At 40.9% G+C, this 22,692-nt stretch overlaps 1 protein-coding gene across 1 annotated transcript in view; it reads right to left on the bottom strand.

Moving 5' to 3' along the window:
* Positions 1–22,692, bottom strand: part of HIVEP2 (HIVEP zinc finger 2) — a 300,890-nt gene that overhangs the window by 205,688 nt on the left and 72,510 nt on the right. The window contains exon 2 of the mRNA XM_040350578.1: positions 9,502–9,633. The gene's annotated coding sequence lies outside the window, so the exon portion shown is untranslated. The remainder of the gene's footprint in view (positions 1–9,501; positions 9,634–22,692) is intronic.

The following is a 22,692-nucleotide window of genomic DNA, read 5'->3' as shown; positions in this document are numbered from 1 at the left end:
GGCGAATGCAAGTCTAAACAAGCCCTAATGAAGGTCTATGGGAATGCACCACAACCGCATGCTTTATTTTCTGTAGCAACAGGAGGTTAAATTGAAGGCTTGGTTGGTCGAATATCTAAATCAATGGTGGCACCATTGGATCACAAAACGCACCAAATTTTTGATTTTCAAAAGAAAATTCTTTCAAAATTTGACCCATGTATAGCCAGCCTAAAGCCTCGTACACACAATCGGATTTCCATCGGACAAATCCGTGGAATTTTGTGCGAAGGGCGTTGGCCGTTAACTTGGTATGCATACAGATGGCAGAAGTTTTTCAGCCAACATACACGAAACTACATGGTTTTTCAGTTATTTAGTGCCACCCTTTGGGCAACTTCTGCTAATGTTGTGTTATGGTTAGCATTGGTTCGGAGCATGCGTGTTTGTACTTTGAATTTTATTCAGACGGACTTGTGTAGACACAATAGGATAATCCGACAAGACACATTTGTTGCCGGACAGTTTTAAAGCATGCTATCCCACATTTGTTGTCGGAAATTCCGAGAAACAATTGTCCGATGGAGCGTACAAACGGTCGGATTTTCCGACAAAACCCTTTCATCACACATTTGTTGTAGGAAAATCTGATCGTGTGTACGGGCCTTTACTCTGCTGCCATTCTTTTTCTTTTTTTTTTTTAAATATCATATTTGCTCACGACTCTCATGTGACAGCACTGCATATATATAATACCCATATCAATTATTATTGTGCTGTATATAGCCACCATGAAGATTGCTTTAAACTCTCACTAAATATATCCAGAGCAGCTATGAACATCTGGAAGATGAATCACTATGTTAAAAAATTCGAAATCATATATTTTCATGCAAATTGGAGTTACAAAGCCCGAAGTGGTATCAGAAGCAAAATCTTGTTCCCTAATATAGCTCAAGCAAAAGCATATTGCCAAGGCCTGCATATTCCATAGGAGAAAAAATAACACTATCGGAATCAAACAACACAGATTACTCCTATAAAGCTCATCCCTGCTAATGAATGATTATTATTAACAATGTAAGAAAAAATCCATTCAATGTGGTCAAAAAATGTGCAGGAGCCTGTCACATAAAACCTTTGTTGCACAGAACTATTTTTTAGTTAGCTTGGTCCAGCTTGAATGAATGTAATGCCGCGTACACACGATCATTTTTCGGCATTAACCTCCCTGGCGGTATGATTCTTTCAGAAAAAAGGTGCTGAAAGCGGTACCATTATTTGCAAGGAAATTTGGTGATTTGTACTGTAGGCCTGTAATTTTTAGGAAAAACTCACTTAAATCTGACCAAACAAGAGTCTTGTAGGCATCCCGGGCATCCAAGGCACACGGCCAACACAGAGTTTCCCCGCTGCGCGCTCTGGAACGCGCAAAGGGGCGGACGTCAATTGACGTCCACTTGGATTTTCGGATCCGCGCTGTAGCCGTCATTTGACTATAGCGCGGATCCCAAGCGGTTAACAACGTTTTGCTCAGAAGCAAGTTATGAGACGGGAGCGCTCGTTCTGGTAAAACTACCATTCGTAATGGAGTAAGCACATTCATCACGCTGTAACAGACAGAAAGCGCGAATCGTCTTTTACTAACACAGAATCAGCTAAAGCAGCCCCAAGGGTGGCGTCATCCGTATGGAACTTCCCCTTTAGAGTGCCGTCGTACGTGTTGTACGTCACCGCGCTTTGCTAGAGCATTTTTTAAAAACGATGGTGTGTGAGCAACATCGTTTTAATGATGAAGTTGGAAAAACATTGTTTTTTTTCATGCCGAAAAATGATCGTGTGTACGCGGCATAAGTATGCATGTATCATACCTGTGGGATCCCCGTGGAAGCTGGAAATCACGGTAGTAGGTACCATTACTACAGTGATTTCCACCATATTGCAGGTTCCATGCCGAGAGGCTGTCCTGCTGCATTGTGGAAATAGGAGGTCTCTTGCTTGGAATGGACACCATTCAGAGAACACTTTGTATTTTTTTAATAATTCAAAGCATCTTCTGATTGGAAGAGGTGGAGAGGCAGTGTGCTGACATAACAATCTCCACCTCTTCTGATCAGAGAACACTTTACATTCATTGAGGAAATGCAAAGTGTTTTCTGATTGGTGCGTATGCCAAGCAAACAATCACCTGTGTTCAGTAAGCAGCTGCTCAGCTCAGGATCTGGAAGCTAAAGGCATTTACTGTAGTAGCGGTATCTCCTACACATATTTTGGGGATCCTACAGGTTTGCCACATACATACTTATTGTACATTAGTCCAAGCTGGATTAATGTAATTATGTAAAACTTGCCAAAGCTAAAGTCCAGCTTTAAAGTGTTATTACCCCCACCATTTCTTAATCCTGATATATGTCTGTCGTATCATGTACTTATGTTAAAAGGTATCCTGTTTTCTTTGTTGTTCATTCTTTGTGTGAAATATCTGGTGATCCTGCCAGTCCCCCTTTCTTTCCTATTGCAAACTGACCACATATATATACATGAGAGTTCACCCATCCCTGTGTAGTCAGTTTTTTGGCTGCCTGTCTTCCAATAGTCAGGCTTGTTCTAACATGTGCCCATGCACAGCCATTCACACAAAGCTGAGATTAAGACCCCTTTCACACTAAAGAGTTTTTCAGGCGGTACAGCGCTAAAAATAGCGCTGCTATACCGCCTGAAAAACTCCTGCCCAGCAACCTCAATGTGAAAGCCGGAGGGCTTTCACACTGAGGCGATGCGCTGGCAGGAGAGAAAAAAATCTCCTGCAAGCAGCATCTTTGAATGTATACCGCTCCTTCCCATTAAAAACAATGAGAAACCGAGGTATTAACCCCTTATCCGCCACTAGCGGGGGTTAATACCGCACCGCTAGTGGCCGAATCCCGCGGCAATTACGGCGGTATAGCGCCGCTATTTTTTGTGGCGCTATACCGCCACCGCGTTTTGCCTTACATTTTTTATATTAAACTGAATGGGTTGTTTTACAAGGTGACAGTTCAAATATACTTTCAATTACATCTGGTACTGCCTTGGACACTTCAAGCCAGTCTCGATTGTAAATATAGACAGTTGTGTCTGCTTTTAAATAAAATAGCCAATGATCTCCATTATACATTATCAAATAAATCTTCATGCTCACACTGTATGCACATGCTGTATTATATATGCTACAGGCAATGTGTGAAATCAAGCATATATATATGTATATATTTGGACATTTTCACTTAGGAGTATACTCACTTTTGTTGCCAGCATTTTAAACATTAATGGCTGTGTGTTGAGTTATTTTAAGGGGACAGCAAATTTACACTGTTATACAAGCTGTACACTCAATATTTTACATTGTAGAAAAGTGTAATTTCTTCAGTGTTGTCACATGGAAAGATGTAATAAAATATTTACAAAAATATGAGGGTTGTACTTACTTTTGTGAGATACTGTATATATTCACATACATACAGTATAAGCAATTTCAAAACATGCCTACATATTAAAATAGGGACAGGCTTAGTTGGCATTGGCAGCAGGAAACCATGCATTAAACAGTGACCTCTAAAACAGGAACACACACAGGAATGGTCCAAGCAGGTTTTTCCCGCACTTTTAGTCAACATAGCAATTAAACACAACATCATTGCAAGAAGGCTTTGTACAGTAAGCCCATGGTATAAAACAGACAAAGCACCTGCTTGTCTGAGTCAGTTCCTAGAAGGGTGTCCCCTAATGGGTTCTCCAAAACAAACAGCACATGTACCTTGCATACCACACAGAGCTGGAGAGAGAGTCCGCCTAGGATAAGTCGGCTCTGATATAAAAATGCCTGTGGACAGCTAAACACTGAGGTTTGGCTTTGAAGTAATATATGGGCCTAGGAATGAAGGCTTCATCACATCCAAAGCTCTACCAGATGTTTCCTTTATAGCAGATACAAATGCTGGAGTCCCCCACCATGAGAAGCTTAGTTGACGAGTATACACCAGGTTCCGGATTCAGAAAGAATTGCGTATCTTTAGGCGGGCGTAGCGCATCTCATATGTGCTACGCCGCCGTAACTTAGTCAGGCGAGTAGTGTATTCAGAAAGAAGTTACGGCGGCGTAGCGTATATGGGCCGGCGTAAGCCCGCCTAATTCAAAGTAGGCTGGTAGGGGGCGTGTTGTATGGTAATGAATCGTGACCCTACGTAAATGACGCACATAACGAACAGCGCATGCGTGCGAATGCTCAGTATCACGTCTAATTTTCTCCGTAAATTACGCCGGCTCAATGCTTAGTGGACGTGAACGTAACCTACGCCCATCCCCGTTCACGTATGACTTACGCAAACGAAGTAAAATACGACGCTGTTCCGACGTCCATACCTAACATGACTTACCCCTGCTTTATGAGGGGTAAAGTTACGCCGGTTGGATGCCTTGCGTAAACAGCGTATTTTAATACGCTGGACGCAAGTACGTTCGTGAATCGGCGTATCTAGCTCATTTGCATATTCAACGCGGAAATCAACGGAAGCCCCACCTAGCGGCCAGCGGAAATATGCACCCAAGATACGACGGCGTAGGAGACTTACGCCGCTCGTATCTTGGCCGAATTCAAGCGCAAATGATTCTATGAATCAGGCGCGTAGATACGAAGGCGCACATTCGGACTTACGATGGCGTACGCCGCCGTGAATCCGGGCCCAGATATATAAATATATGGGAAAAACACACAAAACACTGGAGCCTCAATTACTATTAAATCGAATTTTACCAATTCTACATTGAAAATTGTATTACACCATATATAAGCTTCGAAGTGTATTATATAGCTCACACGTATTTACAGTTAAAGCAGTAATAGACAGCCCGTGCACCCATAAAATAAAATTGGATCTACTACAAAGAGCAGCTGGGACTTTACTAGTTGATCAAGTGTATAAAAATAGAAAAAAACAGAAAGACGGGGCAGATGTAGCTCCTGCTACTAGATCCTTTGATGTAGTGTGTCAGTGTCTGATTGTGAGATATGATATCCCCCTCCTCCATAAAAGCATCCCAGATTGTCTCAAAGGTGTAGGGGTTACATGTTGAGGTCGGCCTACAGAGAACATTAACTCGACTGCCTTAGAAGCTCTTACAAGCTGTACAGATTTCTTAAAACCAATGCGGCTTCAAGGATTATTTACTAGAAGTTGAATCTAATAATAGATTTGTTAGCACGTTCAATTATAAAAGCTAAAGCTGCATTGCCACTTTCTGAAGCTGCTTTGACAGATGACAAACACCTTAGATTGGAGTAAACCCCTATTTCTACATGAAAAAAATGATCATCCATGAGAAATTATTTTATAAGCCATGCTGTTAAAAAGTACAGGAATCCTGTATATCGTTTATATTAAAGTCAAATATAAAAGAGGTTCTTTAGCCTTTTTGAAAAAAAAAGATTCAGAAGCTACAAATACGGTAGCTACCGACGTTTAACCACTTAAGCCCCGGACCTTTAGGCAGCTAAATGTCCAGGCCAGGTTTTGCGATTCGGCACTGCGTCGCTTTAACAGACAATTGCGCGGTCGTGCGACGTGGCTCCCAAACAAAATTGGCGTCCTTTTTTCCCCACAAATAGAGTTTTCTTTTGGTGGTATTTGATCACCTCTGTGGTTTTTATTTTTTGCGCTATAAACAAAAATAGAGCGACAATTTTGAAAAAAATTCAATATTTTTTACTTTTTGCTGTAATAAATATCCCCCAAAAACATATATAAAATTTTATTTTTTCCTCAGTTTAGGCCGATACGTATTCTTCTACCTATTTTTGGTAAAAAAAAATCGCAATAAGCGTTTATTGATTGGTTTGCGCAAAATTTATAGCATTTACAAAATAGGGGATATTTTTATTGCATTTTTATAAAAAAAAATTTTGTTTACTACTAATGGCGGCGAGCAGCGTTTTTTTTTCGTGATTGCGACATTATGGCGGACACTTCAGACAATTTTGACACATTTTTGGGACCATTGTCATTTTCACAGCAAAAAATGTATTTAAATTGCATTCTTTATTGTGAAAATGACAGTTGCAGTTTGGGAGTTAACCACAGGGGGCGCTGAACGTGTTAGGCTTCAACTAGTGTGTGTTTACAACAGTAGGGGGGTGTGGCTGTAGGTCTGATGTCATCGATTGTGTCTCCCCTATAAAGGGGATGACACGATCGATGCGCCGCCACAGTGAAGCACGGGGAAGCCGTGTTTTCATACAGCTCTCCCCGTTCTTCAGCTCCGGGGAGCGATCGCGACGGAGCGGCTATAAACGAATAGCCGCGCCGTCGTCCCGGATCGCTCCCAGAGGGAAGCCGCCTGCCGCACGCAGCGGGGGGGGTCCCGATCGGACCCCCCACCCGCTAGAAGGCAAGGACGTATATATATACGCCCATCTGCCTGTCCGTGCCATTTTGCGGACGTAAATAGTCGTGCGGCGGGCGTTAAGGGGTTAATAAAAGAAAACATAGCTCTTCATGGATCCAGCACCATCCTTACCCAGGCCAGTTCTTGGTTGGTCTTCGGGTCACTGGAGCCAGCATGTTTAGTGTGGGAAACCGGCTGTGACTCCTTGTGGCTTCACAGCTGGCTTTCTACTGTGCATGGTCCCGCAGCCTGGTGGGACCTGGAATGTGTCCCAGAAGTCTGCAGGCAGGGTGGAGGGGGGGGGGGGGGGGGTTCGAAAACTTCTGGTGGAATCGCCTAGGCGATCAGGCCGGAAGTAGGGAGTGGGTGTCTACCAAAACTAGGTACCCGCATACACCCCCAAAAAATAAAAACATCCAAAAGTGTTATTGGAGATTGGGAGGAGGACATAAAGCAGAATTGCCCTTTTAGGGTGATGTTCCGCTTTAACCAGCCAGCCTCCATTTAACCAGTGAAATGGAACAAAAAAAATAGCGCAATCACACATTTTTAAGGGTTACCATAGAAAAAGATGGGACTTAAAGTAGATCTAAAGGCAAGGAAGAGGGGTTAAATCTCTTGTCAGTATTGTTTTGCCATCTGTGTCCCATTGGGTAGAATTCTCTTCACTGTCGCATAGCTGCAACAGAAAGCCAGAGGAAATCCCTCCTCAGTAAGTGAAATCACAGGTCACCAGAACCAGTTGGAAGACTTCCTTTCTATTTCTGATCTGGTATCACTCAAAATGTGGAATTTCTTTTCACTATTGATTTTGGAAAATGGAGAGTACTAATGGGGACACAGACAGCAATAAAAACCAGAAGACGTTCAAATCCCTCTACATTCTATCATAGGCCCCGTACACACGACCGAGTTTCTCGGCAGAATTCAGCCAGAAACTCGATCGGAGCTGTATTCTGCCGAGAAACCCGGTCGTGTGTACACTTTTGGCCAAGGAAACCGATGAGGAACTCGTCGAGCCAAATAGAGAACATGTTCTCTATTTCCTCGTTAGTCAATGAGGAAACTTGGCTCGCCGAGATCCTCGGCGGCTTCACAAGGAACTCGACGAGCAAAACGATGTGTTTTGCCCGTCGAGTTTCTCGGACGTGTGTACGGGGCCTAAGGCTGAAAAAGTTCATTTATACTGTGAAACGTCTTGATAGTGATTTGCATACTGTTAGTGCTCATGTATTTAGCTTACTCTTCTTAATACTACTGCTGCTGAATTCTCAACAGCACTTTAACGCACACTGTGTTTTAGTAACTCAGAATGCATGGTAACAAAGTACCAATGCATTCTGTGCAGTGTGTTTTGACAAAAAAAGCACTTATTTGGCAACATTTTAATGCATTTGAACGGGCTGCTCTAACCCAACACATATTGAGGGAGATTTACTGAAACTGGTGCTCACACAAAGTGCCACTGTGCATAATAACCAATCAGCTTCTAGGTTTTATTGTCAAAGCCTAGTTGAACAAGCTGCACCAGATTCTGTGTGCACCAGTTTTAGCAATTGTCACTCCCAAAGAAACTCTTGTCTGTATGTGGTCCACAGGGCTTTTTTTCAGTGGGAACGCGGGGGAACGCAGTTCCGGCACCTCCAGCACTAGGGGTCTATTGTTGTTGAGGAGGTCTATTGTTGCTGAGGATGGGTCTTATACTGCTGGGGTCAGTTGTTGAGAGAGATCTACTGATGAGGGAGTGGGTCTATTTTTGCTGGATACCATAAAGTCTATTGATACTGGCTGTGAGAGAGGTGTTGTTAATGCCAGGAGTCTATTGTTGCTTGGGGGGAATTTTGTTGTGGGTGGTCCATTGTTGCCGGGGGGGGGGGATCTATTGTTGCTGGGGGGGAAGGCTTTATTGTTACTGGCTGCAGGGGATCTATTTTAGTGATTTTCTTGTTATCATTACCAAATTCCATACAAATTACAGTACTGGTAGGTGGGTCAGGCCTCATACACACAACCGAGGAACTCGACAGGCGAAACACATAGTTTTGCTCGTCGCGTTCCTTGTTAGGCTGTCGAGGATCTCGGCGAGCCAAATTTCTCCATTCCCGTCGAGGAAAAAGAAGACATGCTCTCTTTTTGGCTCGACGAGATCCTCGACAGTTTCATCGTCGAAAAGTGTACACACGACCGGTTTCCTCGGCAAAAAAAAAATACCAGCAAGTTTTCTGCTGGTTTTTGCCGAGAAACTCGGTCGTGTGTACAAGGCCTAAGGCCCCGTACACACGGTCTAACATGTCCGCTGAAACTGGTCCGCGGACCAGTTTCCGCGGACATGTCCGACCGCGTGTACGGCCTAGCGGACAGGTTTCCAGCGGACAAAAGTTTCTTAGCAAGCTAAGAAACTTGTCCGTCGAACATGTCCGATGGTTAATACACCTAATCGGACATGTCCGCTGGTTATGACGTGTAACCAGCGTCCCGAAATCCCGCGCATGCGTCGAATTGATGAAAGTATTGCACTTCCGTGTTTTAGAACGTCGGTGTCTTCTACGTCACCGCGTTCTCTGTCCGCAGGGATTTTGGCCTGATGGTGTGTACACACATCAGACCAAAAGCTCCCAGGAGACATGTCCGATGAAAACAGTCTGCGGACCGGTTTCATAGGACTTGTCTCCTCATGTGTACGGGGCCTAAGAGGTTAAACCAAGGAATGGTGCTTGTAGGTGGGTAGGGGCAGAGAAAAGAGGTGACTCAGAAAGGGGGAGTTCCTGCACCTATTCTCTAAGAAAAAAAGCCCTGTATATATATATATCTATAGATATAACTATCTATAGATATAGATAGATATTTATAAAGTATATAAAACATTGTATACTTTTGCAGGAATGTTTTTAGATCTTATTTTAATTGCTTCTAGTCCTCCAGCTGCTGCCACTACAGCTCCTATGCAGATCATTCATTCATTTCAGCAAAGGCTGGAGTGTCAATGATTGCTCATCCTTGTGAAAATACAAATATCTATGATCCTTTTCTATTTTCAGAACACCACTTTAGCAGTGCTAAAAATAACCCAGATTAAATCAGATTTTGTTAAAAGGTACTTACAGGTTTAGTTGCCGTCTTCTTTAGTCTCAGAGTTCCCAAGCAGGCAACTAATCTTGCGGGTCATGTCACAGCAGCATGCAGAGGTGACGTCTGGGGCAGCCTTGCTTATATTTCCATGAATCGCGCGGGCATCTAGAAGGGAAACATATGTTGATAACTTTTTAAGTGCACAACGCAAGCATTTTTGTTCTACTAAAATTAGTAACTAAACCTGTATGGAGTAGAGTGTACTCCTGGTGATTTTTCTCAGACACTTTTCAGGCATTTTACGGTCGTTTTACAGTTGTATTACAGTCATTTTACAGATGTACTGCAGTCGTATTACAGAAATTATTCATCCATTTTACAATTGTTTTGCAGTTGTATTACAGTTGTTTTACAGTTAGGAAAAAAAGTATTTGATCCCCTGCTGATTTTGTACCTTTGCCCACTGACAAAAAAAAAAAAAGTTCAGTCTATAATTTTAATGGTAGGTTTATTTTAACAGTGAGAGTCAAAATAATAACAAAAATATCCAGAAAAACGCATTTAAAAAAAGTTATGAATTGATTTGCATTTTAATGAGTGAAATAAGTATTTGATCCCCTAACAATCAGCAAGATTTCTGGCTCCAAGGTGTCTTCTACACAGGAAATAAGCTGAGATTAAGAGCACTATCTTAAAGGGAGTTTGTTTCTTAGCTTGTTACCTGTATAAAAGGCACCTGTCCACAGAAGCAACAATCAATCAGATTCTAATCTCTCCATCATGATCAAGACCAAAGAGCTGTCCAAGGATGTCAGGGAAATTATTGTAGATCTACGCAAGGCTGGAATGGGCTAAAAGACCATAGCCAAGCAAGTTGGTGAGAGGGTGACAACAGTTGATGCGATTATTTGCAAATGAAAGAAACACAAAATAACTGTCAATCTCCCTCAGTCTAGGGCTCCATGCAAGATCTCACCTCGTGGAGTTTCAGTGATCATGAGAATGGTAAGTAATCAGCCTAGAACTACACGGGAGAATCTTGTCAATGATCTCAAGGCAGCTGTGACCATAGTCACCAAGAATAAAAATTGGTAACACACTATGCTGCAAAAAACTGAAATACTGCAGCGCCGCAAGGTCCTCCTGCTCAAGAAAGCACATGAACAGGCCCATATGAAGTTTGCTAATGAACATCTGAATGATTCAGAGGAGAACTGGGTGAAAGTGTTGTGGTCAGATGAGACCAAAATCGAGCTTCTTGTCATCAACTCAACTTGACGTGTTTGAAGGAGGAGGAATGTTGTCTATGACCCCAAGGACATCATCCTCATTATCAAATATGGAGGTGGAAATATGATGCTTTGGGGGTGTTTTTCGCCCATGGGGACAGGACAACTTCACTGCATCAAAGGGACGATGGACTGAGCCATGCACTGTCAAATCTTGCGTGTGAGCCTCCTTCCCTCAGCCAGGGCATTGAAAATGGGTCATGGATGGGTATTCCAGCATGACAATGACCTAAAACACACGGCCAAGGCAACAAATGAGTAGCTCAAGAAAAAAGCACATTAAGGTCCTGGAGTTGCCTAGCCAGTCTCCAGACCTTAATCCCATAGAAAATATGTGGAGGGAGCTGAAGGTTCGAGTTACCAAACGCCAGCCTCACAACCTTAATGGCTTGGAGAGAAGCTGCAAAGAGGAGTGGGATCTCCCTCCTGAGATGTGTGCAAACCTGGTGGCCAACTACAAGAAAAAACTAACCTCTGTGATTGCCAACAAGGATTTTGCCACCAAGTACTAAGTCATGTTTTGCGAAGGGGTCGAATACTTATTTCACTCATTAAAATGCAAATCAATTTATAACTTTATTGAAATGCGTTTTTTCTGGATATTGTTGATGTTATTCTGTCTCTCATTGTTAAAAATAAACCTCTGCATGTTAAGCTTAGTCAGCCATAAGGAAATAAGCTGAAAAAACTCAAATGTGAATAGGAGCTAAATCGGATCTAATAATGACCATATCACTAGGTGAAAATAAAGGATAAAAAGTCTTTAAAAAAAAACAGCGCAGCCACCACATCGAAGGACTGGTAAATTGCAATATATTAATGGAAAAATTCCAGGCATGGTATATTTTTATACATTTACTTTGATCCAGCTTGGACCAATGTAACTATGTATATACTGTACCTGGCCGATGCCCTTGGAAGCTGGGAATCACTGCAGTAGACCTTGTTACCTCAGTGATCTCCACATGCTTCCAGGTCCCTTGCTGAGTGGCTGGCCTGATGCATTGTGAACACAGGAGATTGGATGCTCAGCACAGCCGTCAGCCGTCATTCAGAAAATGCTTTGCATGTTTTCTGAATGAATGCAAATTGTTGTCTGATTGGACAAGGTGGAGAGCGGGATGTCACCATTCTGCCTCTCCACCTCACCCAATCAGAGAATGCTTTGCATTCATTCAGAAAATATGCAAAGCATTCTCTAAATGGTGTCCGTGCTGAGCGGCCAACCTCATGTGTTCACAAAGCATCAGGCCGGCCACTCAGCATGGGACCCAGAAGCCTGTTGAGGTAATGAGTTCTACTGCAGTAATTTCCAGCTTCCAGGGGCATTGAAATGTAACTATACATAGGTACATTGGTGCAAGCTGCATGTAAAAATAGGCCGTGCTTGGAACTCCTTAAATTTTAGTTTTTGGGTTTAGATAATAATCAAAAAATTCTGACATCTGCATGTCTTGTGAACATAATAAAATGTCTCTTGAATAATTTGGGTGTCTTGTCATATAAACATAAAAACAATAAAAAAAACAGCTGCATAACTACAGTATATAGTCATAAGTTTGAAATGAGAAAAGACAGACATTGACTCATTTGTCTTCTGTGTTTCACTGCATTGCAAATGTTGCTTTGTCTAGCAAAACCCAGTTTAATACATCCGGTGCAAGTGGTTTGATTGCCTTCAAACATAAAGGTAACAAGATCTGTCCAAAAGTAAGAGTGGAAGCCAACGGAAGCGAGGGGAGTGCCCTGACAGCTAACATTTACCATCGACCTCATGTTCCCTTGTGTTGACTTAAGGTTATGTAATGGATTAGGGATTTTCCAGTCATTGCCCCTTGGATGAAGCAATAAAGATACTGCAGATAATGACACCATTGTTTTCAAGCAAAGCACATTCCACTCAGAATAACCGCACTTCTCTCATAAAAAGGACATTTTGGCATTTAGTATAAGCAACCTCTTCAACAGCCTGGCAACCTGTTTCACATTTCCTTTCGCAGGACGTTTGGATTCAGACTGTGGACTGACACGGGAGTGCCACCTGCACATATTATAGACAGCATGTCATTCATAGAGGGGGAAACGGAAAGGCCCGGTTTGAGGGAAGACATGCTTTACCTCATTCCTCGTGTGGATTCCTTTGACATTTTGCAAAATACTGAATGTGCCAGCAAAATACAGAAACAGGGTTTGCGCCTCATATAATCATTTGTCGTTATTATTTAGATTACTATCTTCCTTGCACATAGTGTTTTTCCTTCAATTAGGCCTCTAGCACACGGATGTATTACTTTACGGATGTTTATATACAGGATTTAATGCAGAAAGAAACACAAGGTATGTTCCGTAAACACCTCATGCATGTACAGGAGTGCAAATCCAGCATGCGTATATAATGCATGTAAAATTCTTACTCATCCTATTCTAGCTGCCAGTATGCGTATACGCTTGTATGTACCCACATATACATGCATATGTGCAAAAACTGCTGTACTCATATGTAAAGTTTTCTATTTTTATTATTCTACAGGTCTGCATGATGAATCATTACACAGCCGTGTGCATTGCCCACATACAACTATGTTCAGCTACACACAGCCGTTTCTCACCCACGCGCAAAAGGTCTTAGGCCTTATTAGCCCCCCCCATCCCCATCTACTGCCCAACGAATGCAAGCCATTTAACTGAATAGAGCAGCTGCTGTAAATGTCCCGCAAGCATGTGCAATGCAGGTGCCTACAGCGCAATAGGGCTGGTTTTTAGTGGTTAAAACGTGCAGTGAAGCGATAACAATGCCTCCTCGCCACCTGCTAACATCCCCTGAAGAGCCCTTCAGAGGCCACTGTAGAGGCCATGAGCCCTGAGGCCTAAAGTGTGGACCTGCACATACATAAAATTCTGTTTATTATTTACAAATGTAATGCCGTTATATAATATGTTTATTTTGTTTTCCAAACTTGTGACAAGAACTTGAGTTTCCTAATAACCTGCAGTAGACTCTGCTTTAGCAAAGGTTTATCCACAGAAACTCCTATGGGCAGGGTGGATATAAATCGATGATTTTTATTTTTTTTAAATATATATATTTTTTTATTTAAATCATTTTTTTTTTTTTTCATCTAAAGGGGTTGTAAAGGTAAAATTTTTTACCCTAAATAGCTTCCTTTACCTTAGTGCAGTCCTCCTTCACTTACCTCATCCTTCCATTTTGCTTTTAACCACTTAAGGACCGCCTCCTGCACATATACATCAGCAGAATGGCACGGCTGGGCACAAGCACGTACAGATACGTCCTCTTTAAGTGCCCAGACGTGGGTCGCGGGCGCACGCCCGCGACCCCGGTCTGAAGCTCCATGACCGTGACTGCGGGACCTGTGGACCCGATCGCCGCTGGAGTCCCGCAATCGGTCCCCGGAGCTGAAGAACGGGGAGAGCTATGTGTAAACACAGCTTCCCCGTTCTTCACTGTGGCGCCGTCATTGATCGTGTGTTCCCTTTTATAGGGAAACACAATCAATGATGTCACACCTACAGCCACACCCCCCTACAGTTAGAAACACAAATTAGGTCACACTTAACCCCTTCAGCGCCCTCTTGTGGTTAACTCCCAAACTGCAATTGTCATTTTCACAGTAAACAATGCATTTTTTATGCATTTTTTGCTGTGAAAATGACAATGGTCCCAAAAATGTGTCAAAATTGTCCGAAGTGTCCGCCATAATGTCGCAGTCACGAAAAAAATCGCTGATCGCCGCCATTAGTAGTAGAAAAAAAAATGCAATAAAACTATCCCCTATTTTGTAAACGTTATAAATTTTGCACAAACCAATCGATAAACGCTTATTGCGATTTTTTTTACCAAAAATAGGTAGCAGAATACGTATCGGCCTAAACTGAGGAAAAATATTTTTTTATATATTTTTGGGGGATATTTATTATAGCAAAAAGTAAAAAATATTGAATTTTTTTCAAAATTGTCGCTCTATTTTTGTTTATAGCGCAAAAAATAAAAACCGCAGAGATGATCAAATACCACCAAAAGAAAGCTATATTTGTGGAAAAAAAAAAGATTTTTATCTTTACTACAAAAAGGTCCAATTCACATCTGTGTGTTGCGGCCACAGTGCAAATAATTGTTTTGATGCGCATCACCAAAATGCGTAAAATGTTTATAAAAACACACAAAGTCCAGGTGAAGATGCTTCTTTTTGGCGTGTTTGTCGCATTTATGGGCTGCCCTATGCCGTCACACAAAAAATGCACCACATAGACCATGAGCATTAGCATGATGTGCAGGTGTGACTGGGACCTAGGACATGATAATTGAATTAAAGGGTTTGTAAAGGAAATTTTACCTTCCTTTACCTTAATGCAGTGCTGTTTTCATGTCCTCATTGTTCGTTTTTGCTCTCAAGTTGCTGTAATTCTTCTCTGATCTCCACAATTCCTGGTTGTCTGTTTCCTGATAACCACAGTACTGGGAGCTTTCTCTCTGTGGTCACTAATCAAGGAGGTGTGATTACTGTGTGTCCAAAACCCCACAGTTTCGTTTTCCAAACCATCACTGCCCTGTATTGGCTCTGTAGCTCTGTACAGCAGAGAGGCAGGAAACATGCAAAAACGAAACTAGAAACTACAGGTACATTATATGATTGATTTGTATCTATTTTTAATCGTTTTAAAAGGAATCAGTTAACTATCATGTCTCTATATCATGTAAACAGTAATTTCAGCAAAAAAAATGTTTTATTTACAACTCCTTTAAACTGAATTCAAAGGAAAACTAAAAGTCTTAACTTGCAGTGGGGCTGCCTGCACTACAATGGTTTATTGTTTGTATCGTCTAGGGCAGTGATGGCAAAACTTGGCACCCCAGATGTTTTGAAAATAAAATTCCCATGATACTCAACTATACTCCAGAGTGCATGAGCATCATGGAAAATGTAGTTCCAAAACATCTGGGTTGCAAAGGTTCGCCATCACAGGTCCAGGGGATTGTAAGAGCACTTTTACTTACTGATCCTCCACTCAATGATTTAGCCAACTATCACCATGAGTATCTTCACATTTGACCAATACCATGGCTATATTGCTAAGATCTGGGACTGTCAACTTCCTTAAATTGGTACCATTCTGTCAATATAGAAGCAATTGCATTCTATTCAGTAAAATGCAGAATATCTAAAACCCCCCAAAAATGATTACTTTTTATTGGCTAGAACATAGATAAAAGTTGTGACACTCCAAACAATACCGACTAGCTATATGAATTAGATACTGCCTGCAAGAGCCATTTGTTATAGACGACATAGCATGCTGATTGAACTCCAATAGCGTCACTAGCGTCACTAAGTCAAATGTATTTCCAATGGCCATCTCATCAAGCAGCTATTCTTCTTAAAGCTGCTCACGTAACCGAGATAAAAGATGCCAAGTGCCACAAATCACTGTGGAACTTCAAGAAAGATTATTGTTAAGTATTATTAAGAAATATCTGATTAATATTAATGGGAGGTGGAGATGATTCCACAAATCAGTCTCCAAATTTAGAGGAAATGGACTATCTTGGTACCGAAGAAATAATAAAGAAATTGTATAACATTTTATTTTTATTAATAAAGATAAAAAAATTATATGGATTGGATATAGACCAACCACACCATTTCCAGTGTTCACAAACAGGACAGTTAAAATTGTATACAGGGGTATCTTAATACAAAAGGACTGATACTTAGTATGCTTAGTGTGCTCCAGAGTGAGGATAACAATAAGTCCTCATGGAACAAATGGTGCTCTACATGTTTTGCAGTGTATTACCTTTTCATCAGGGGGATATCTAGAACAAAAATATCAAATATTACATTAGGCTACTTCCACACCTAAGCGTTGGGGGCATCGGTGGTAAAGAGACACTATTTTTAACGTCTTTTTTGCAGCGCTTTTCGGCCGCTAGCTTTTACAATTTTAACTGTTCTTGTTTGTTAACACTGGAAATGGTGTGGTTTGTCTATACCTAATACATATACGTTTTTTATATTTAAAAATAAAAATACAATTTTATACAATTTCTTTATTATTTGCTCGGTACCAAGATAGTCCATTTCCTCAAAATTTGGAGACTGATTTGGGGAATCATCTCCACCCCCCCATTCTCGATTCAATGGATGATGGTACCCTTTTGTTTTATTTTTTCCTTTTTTCTCTTTAATTGAGGCTTCCCTCAATATTATTATTATTAGATGAGCAAACATCAAGAGAAAGAGAGGGAGTACGTTCAATCCCACATTACAAACATAGCTATTACAGTCACTGCAGTACAAGTACAAGATGTACAGAAGGAATTTGCTGGGAGAAATGGAATGCAACAACAAACTAGACAACTACAGAACTTAAAAATAATTTTTAAACAAACCTGTAAGAAAAAAAAAATTAAGTTAATATTACTTCTGCTGCATTACCACAACTGGTAAAAGAGCTGAGACAACCTAACAAAAAACAACTTCCGGGGTATAGGGACAGTAGAAACGCTCCTCCATACCACAATGTAATCCCCATTGACTGACCAATCTATTGCCACGTTCCATGGCGGCTGAGGGTGTACCTAAACCTATGCAAATGCATGCTTCCAGGAAGAAGATCATTGGATAGGATCTCCTGGAAGTCTTGAAGGCACTCTGTAGACAACTGCAGAAAGTATTCTTGACCCTTATGGTTCTTAGTATAAAGAAACCTTTCAAATTCATATCATGTTGTTAAGAACAATGAGAATAGACGCCAAATAATATGGTCACTGCTGTGAAAGTATGTGATTTAGCTCTTCCAAAAATGTTGCACCCACCCAACATAAAATATGGGCCTCAGATTTTCGGAAGCTTCCTTGCATCATTCTGCCATGCTCCTGGTGCATCAGACAAGATCTGGTATGTGAATTTGCATGTGTTCTTGCAATTGCTAATATAGTAATACCAAAGGACACCAGTCTTCAATGCAATTTAACTACAATAGATTAAACTTGCTGCTGATGTTTAAAGGTATCTCAGAACCCCTTTGTTGGGAAAATATCCTCCACTTCATGCAAAGTGTACCTCTACTATTCTATGTGGAACACACAGTTTTCCTTTTATTACTCATCGAGTAGTACTGTAAAACACCTTGCTACCTCTATTCATAGCTTTTAGAAGCCATGAATGCATAAACTCTAAAGAGGGTTAATTCAACAACAAATGGCTGAAAATTAATCATCTGCCAAACGTAGAGCTGGTAAAACTAGCTACTAAATCCACAGAAGAGTGACAGCAATGCTTAAGATAAAAAAAAGCACATCAAAATCTAATTGAAGATGGAAGCAAGATTTGAAATCAGCCATTGAATATAAAGAAAATATTAAGATACGTAATCATCATTTACTCATATATATGTATCTACTGTGCATTGCCCAATGTCCATTAATACCAACAAATTAAATTAGGTAAAATTAGAAGATTGCAATTAGAAATATTTAAATAATTATAACAGTTACCCCAATGTTTAAAAAAAAAAAAAAAAAGAAGAAACTGAGAGCTTTTTTTCTTGTCTTAGTCTGAGAACATTTGACTATGAGCCTAAAACTATTTAATAAACACGGGAAGTCAAATACTTAATTTTGATATTGTTCCAAAGAAATCATGCAAAATGTATTTAACTATAAAATAGCAAAATCAATATTAGCAGATGTAGAAGAGAACAGTGAAATCACTGGTCTGGCAAATGCCCGTAAAATATACAAGTCTATGTCCTTGGATTGCAGCAGTGTGAAGGAAACTAGTATACTACAATGCATCTGTTATCAGGACTGGGAGATGGGTGTGGGCAGTTTTCGACCAGAGGGTCCTAGCACTGAAAACCAGTGTAAATAGTGAGTGGGCCATCATTTTACTTCCCACACTAAAGTATATTTAACAGTTTCCTGCCTGAACAAACTACTGAACTAAAATAAACCTATGGCACATAATGTCACTATTAATTCTTAACACCTAACAAGAGCCCTTAATAATTAACTCCAAAAACCCACCCCTAACCTGACCTCTAATATTAGCCATTAACGCCTCACCCTTAACATAAACCCTTACAACAAACTTAACCCCTCCAAACCTTAACCCTTAACCAAACCCCTGTAATATGCCCTTAGCACTAAGCCCCACCCCACCCCAACATTTAACCATTAAAGTAAGCTGTTAAAACATAAACCCCAACTCTATTCCAAACATATAATCTAAACCTTACCCCTAAATAAAGTCCTAAAGTCCCTATTCTACTGCACACTCGCCTCATTCTGCATCAAAAGTCCCTGAGCTGATAGCAAGTAGCCTGATGATGATCCCGGCAAAAGGAGTAGGTGCTATGAGTAAACCACACTCTAACCACATTTAAAAAAAATCCATTTAACACTGGCAACAGTTAAAATATTTGAGAAAAGAAACAAGCAAGTATAGATTGTGCCATGCAAATAAACAGCGTAGGTAATGTGAAACAGTCAAGTTTTAGTATCCCAGGTTCTTCTGTCCATAAATGTTGCCCCATAGATATCATTGTTAGATGTTTCTATAAGTTTTATCTGTGAAGGCAGGCAATTATCAATGAGAGGGAAAAATAGGCTCCTTATTACCTTTAAAATCAATGAGGTAATAAAGCACAGCATCCTAGATTCTCATTTCCAGGGGTACAACTTCAGACTGCTGGGCTCTAATACAGAAGAGGTGATAACTACAGCATCATTATTACGCTTGCTGATTTGTTATTGCGTTAAAACAAAAATGAAGGGATTTTATCTAGTTTACCTGACCAAAGTCCCATGGGTGACTTTTCATGTGGTCATCAAGCACACTTTTTTGCATATTTAATGACATTCTTGTTTATCTATATGATTATTATGTAAAACATTTTTGGAGCAAAAACACATATAACAAAGAGTGTTATAAAACAGCAAAATCCTACTTACTGATATCAGTAGAAAAAAAAGTGAATTGAATGAGACAATGAATAAAAGAATATGCCAGATACCTACTTAACTCAAAAGAAAACGGAAACTCATACCTACCTAACTCAAAAGAAAAAAAAGACTCAAACCCCATGTGATAAACCAGTTTCCATGAACCCCTGCTATCAGTATAAAAATAAACACAAAAAAGTGGAACTAAAGGCAAAACATAAAAAAAAAACGTTTATTATTCTTTAAATAACAGGATATACATTCCTAAGATCCTACGAAAACAATGCACGCATGTAGACTGAGCTATTCAGGGTATCTTTAAAGTAAAAATCCAGTCAAATACTACCTAAGCTTAAACCTTAAACCCACCATAAGCCTTAGGCCTCATACACACGACCGTTTTCCTCGACAGAATCCATCAAGAAACTTGGTGGGAGAGCTTTTTTGCCGAGGAAAACGGTCGTGTGTATGTTTTTCATCGAGAAAACTGTTGAGGAACTCGACGAGAAAAAAAGAGAACAAGTTCTCTTTTTCCTCGACGGGAGTCTCAATTTCCTCGTCGTGTTCCTCGTTGGGCTGGTTTTCGATGAGAAACACGTTTGTGTGTATGCTGAGAAACCAGCGCATGCTCAGAATAAAGTATGAGACGGGAGCGCACCTTCGGTAAAAGTTCCCTGCCGTCGTACGTGTTGAACGTCACCAGGTTTGAGAACGATGAGATCTGGTCTTGACAGTGTGTACGCAAAGAAAGCTTGTCAAGTTTCTCGACAAGCCTAACAAGGAACTCGTCGAGGAAAACGATGTTTAATTTACAACAAGTTCCTCGGTCGGGTGTACGAGGCCTTACACTAACTAGCCTGTAAAGAAAAAATTCCTATACTTACCTATTTCGAAGGCTCTCCAGTCTGGTCAGGTGATCCCTCCAGTGGCAGGCTTCAGTGAAGAGGAGAGATCGATGACAACGGCTGGAGAGCCTGCTCGGACTATGGGTCATCAGCTGATAGCTGTCCCTCCTCTAGACTGAAGCCAGCGCTGGGTTCCGATCATGTTACTGGACCAGAGTGCCCTCAAAATGGTAAGTACACACATATTTCCTTTACAGGGTAGTTAGTATAGAGCTTAGAATAGAGTGGGAGCAGATGTAAGCCTAGTTATTATAGTATTTGACTGGACTTCTACTTTAAATTAGCAAGAATTAACTGGGAGATACGATTTTTTAGTAAAACTGATGACCTTGCAATGATGTTTCTTTGGAAAATCAGTTCTTTACTGCATTTTTTTTTAAAAACTGATTGTTGGCAAAGAGCTTTTAAGCAACCATATGGGGACAGCTGTAACCTTGGAGACTCCCAACCATATGTCACAGCCACTTTCTCTTATATAGGAATGGGTTGATTATGGAGAAACCACAATTAACCATGCTGTCATTTAATCACATTGACTTCCACAATGCATTAGTCACTTTATAATTAAGGGCACAGCCTTGGTGAAAATGTTCCCTTCAGGCAGAACCAGTATTTAGGCATTTAAGGATCCAGCAGGGGATACACTGTGGCTTTCCAGTGTAACTCCACATGGAAGCATAGCTTGGAAAAGCTGAACCTGGAGAACACTGGCTCTATTATGATCATACCTTGTAGCCATACAAAGGCACAGGTGCTTGATCAGCATCCTTAAAACAATTAACAAAATGATTATGGTAATGTCAGTTTCTCATTTCAACCATAAAGTGCTTTGGCAGTGTAGCAAAGGTATATAACTAAGTACTAACATTTAGGGGACCATGGCTAGTAGTTGGAAGGGATTACAACACTCTCAAAAGCAGCAACCATTGAGATACACAATGCCCTCTGAAATAGAGAGTAGGGGTAGCACCATGCATTGCTCCCCTCAAGAGAGGGGCAGCACAACATTTTCTCCACTAGGCACATTCCTAATTGGTGAGACCCTGACCACATGGCCTTAAAACTAGAGAAACCAAGAGGCAAGTGGTTCTTAATGGCTTAATTGTATAAGCATATCCAAGACAAGAAGAATAAGATGGAGGCGTCAAATGGGTAAATCGAGCAGCTTGGCTGAAAAGTTTCCGATAATATAATATATTTTTTGTTCAGTAGTTCACATGGAAGATCAGCTAATTTCTGAATTTTCTAAATATTCCTAAAAATTGTAATATAAGAACTATTACATTTAGCACCTATTAATATATTTGTCCCATTTATTTTTTCTTTCTTCCAATAATGTTTATTAAAAGGTTTACAGATAACAGAGATCATACAACATAAGAACAGTTGTATACATCAACAGACATTGAGATACCATAGTTAGCAAGGCACATGGTTAGATACAATTGGTACAATAGGATGTAGTAATATATGAGCGGACCTTTTAAACAGAGCGTATCATATTAGGAACCAGGTTAGGAGTATAGTCTGGTCCTCCTCAACACCCCAACTGGGATCAAACTGTGTCGTGGAGGGAGACCACATCTCCCACCCTCTGTTCCTTCCCAAAAGTACTAAATAAATCTGGTTACATACCGTCTTGTATCATATCTTTAGTGTTAAAGCGGGGGTTCACCCTATTAAAAAAAAAAAAAATCGCGAGCTACAGTATGCCGGTCTTACATTTTTTATCCCCGTACTCACTGTGCTATTGCACATTGAAGATTCCGGGGAATGGGCGTTCCTATGGTGAGAGAAGGTGATTGACGGCCGGCCCTGGCACGTCACGCTTCTCCGGAAATAGCCGAAATAGGCTTGGCTCTTCACGGCGCCTGCGCATAGCCTGTGCGCAGGTGCCGTGAAGAGCCGAGACCTACTCCGGCTGTCTTCGGGGAGCGTGACGTGCCAGAGCCGGCCGTCAATCATCCTCCCTCTCCATAGGCGCGCCCATTCCCCGCGGGAGTCGGAATTTTCAATGTGCAATAGCACTGTGAGTACGGGGATAAAAAATGTAAGACCGGCA

This window comes from Rana temporaria, chromosome 4, assembly GCF_905171775.1.
Source record: "Rana temporaria chromosome 4, aRanTem1.1, whole genome shotgun sequence".
Taxonomy (NCBI): domain Eukaryota; kingdom Metazoa; phylum Chordata; class Amphibia; order Anura; family Ranidae; genus Rana; species Rana temporaria.
This window is presented reverse-complemented; position numbering and strand designations above follow the sequence as displayed.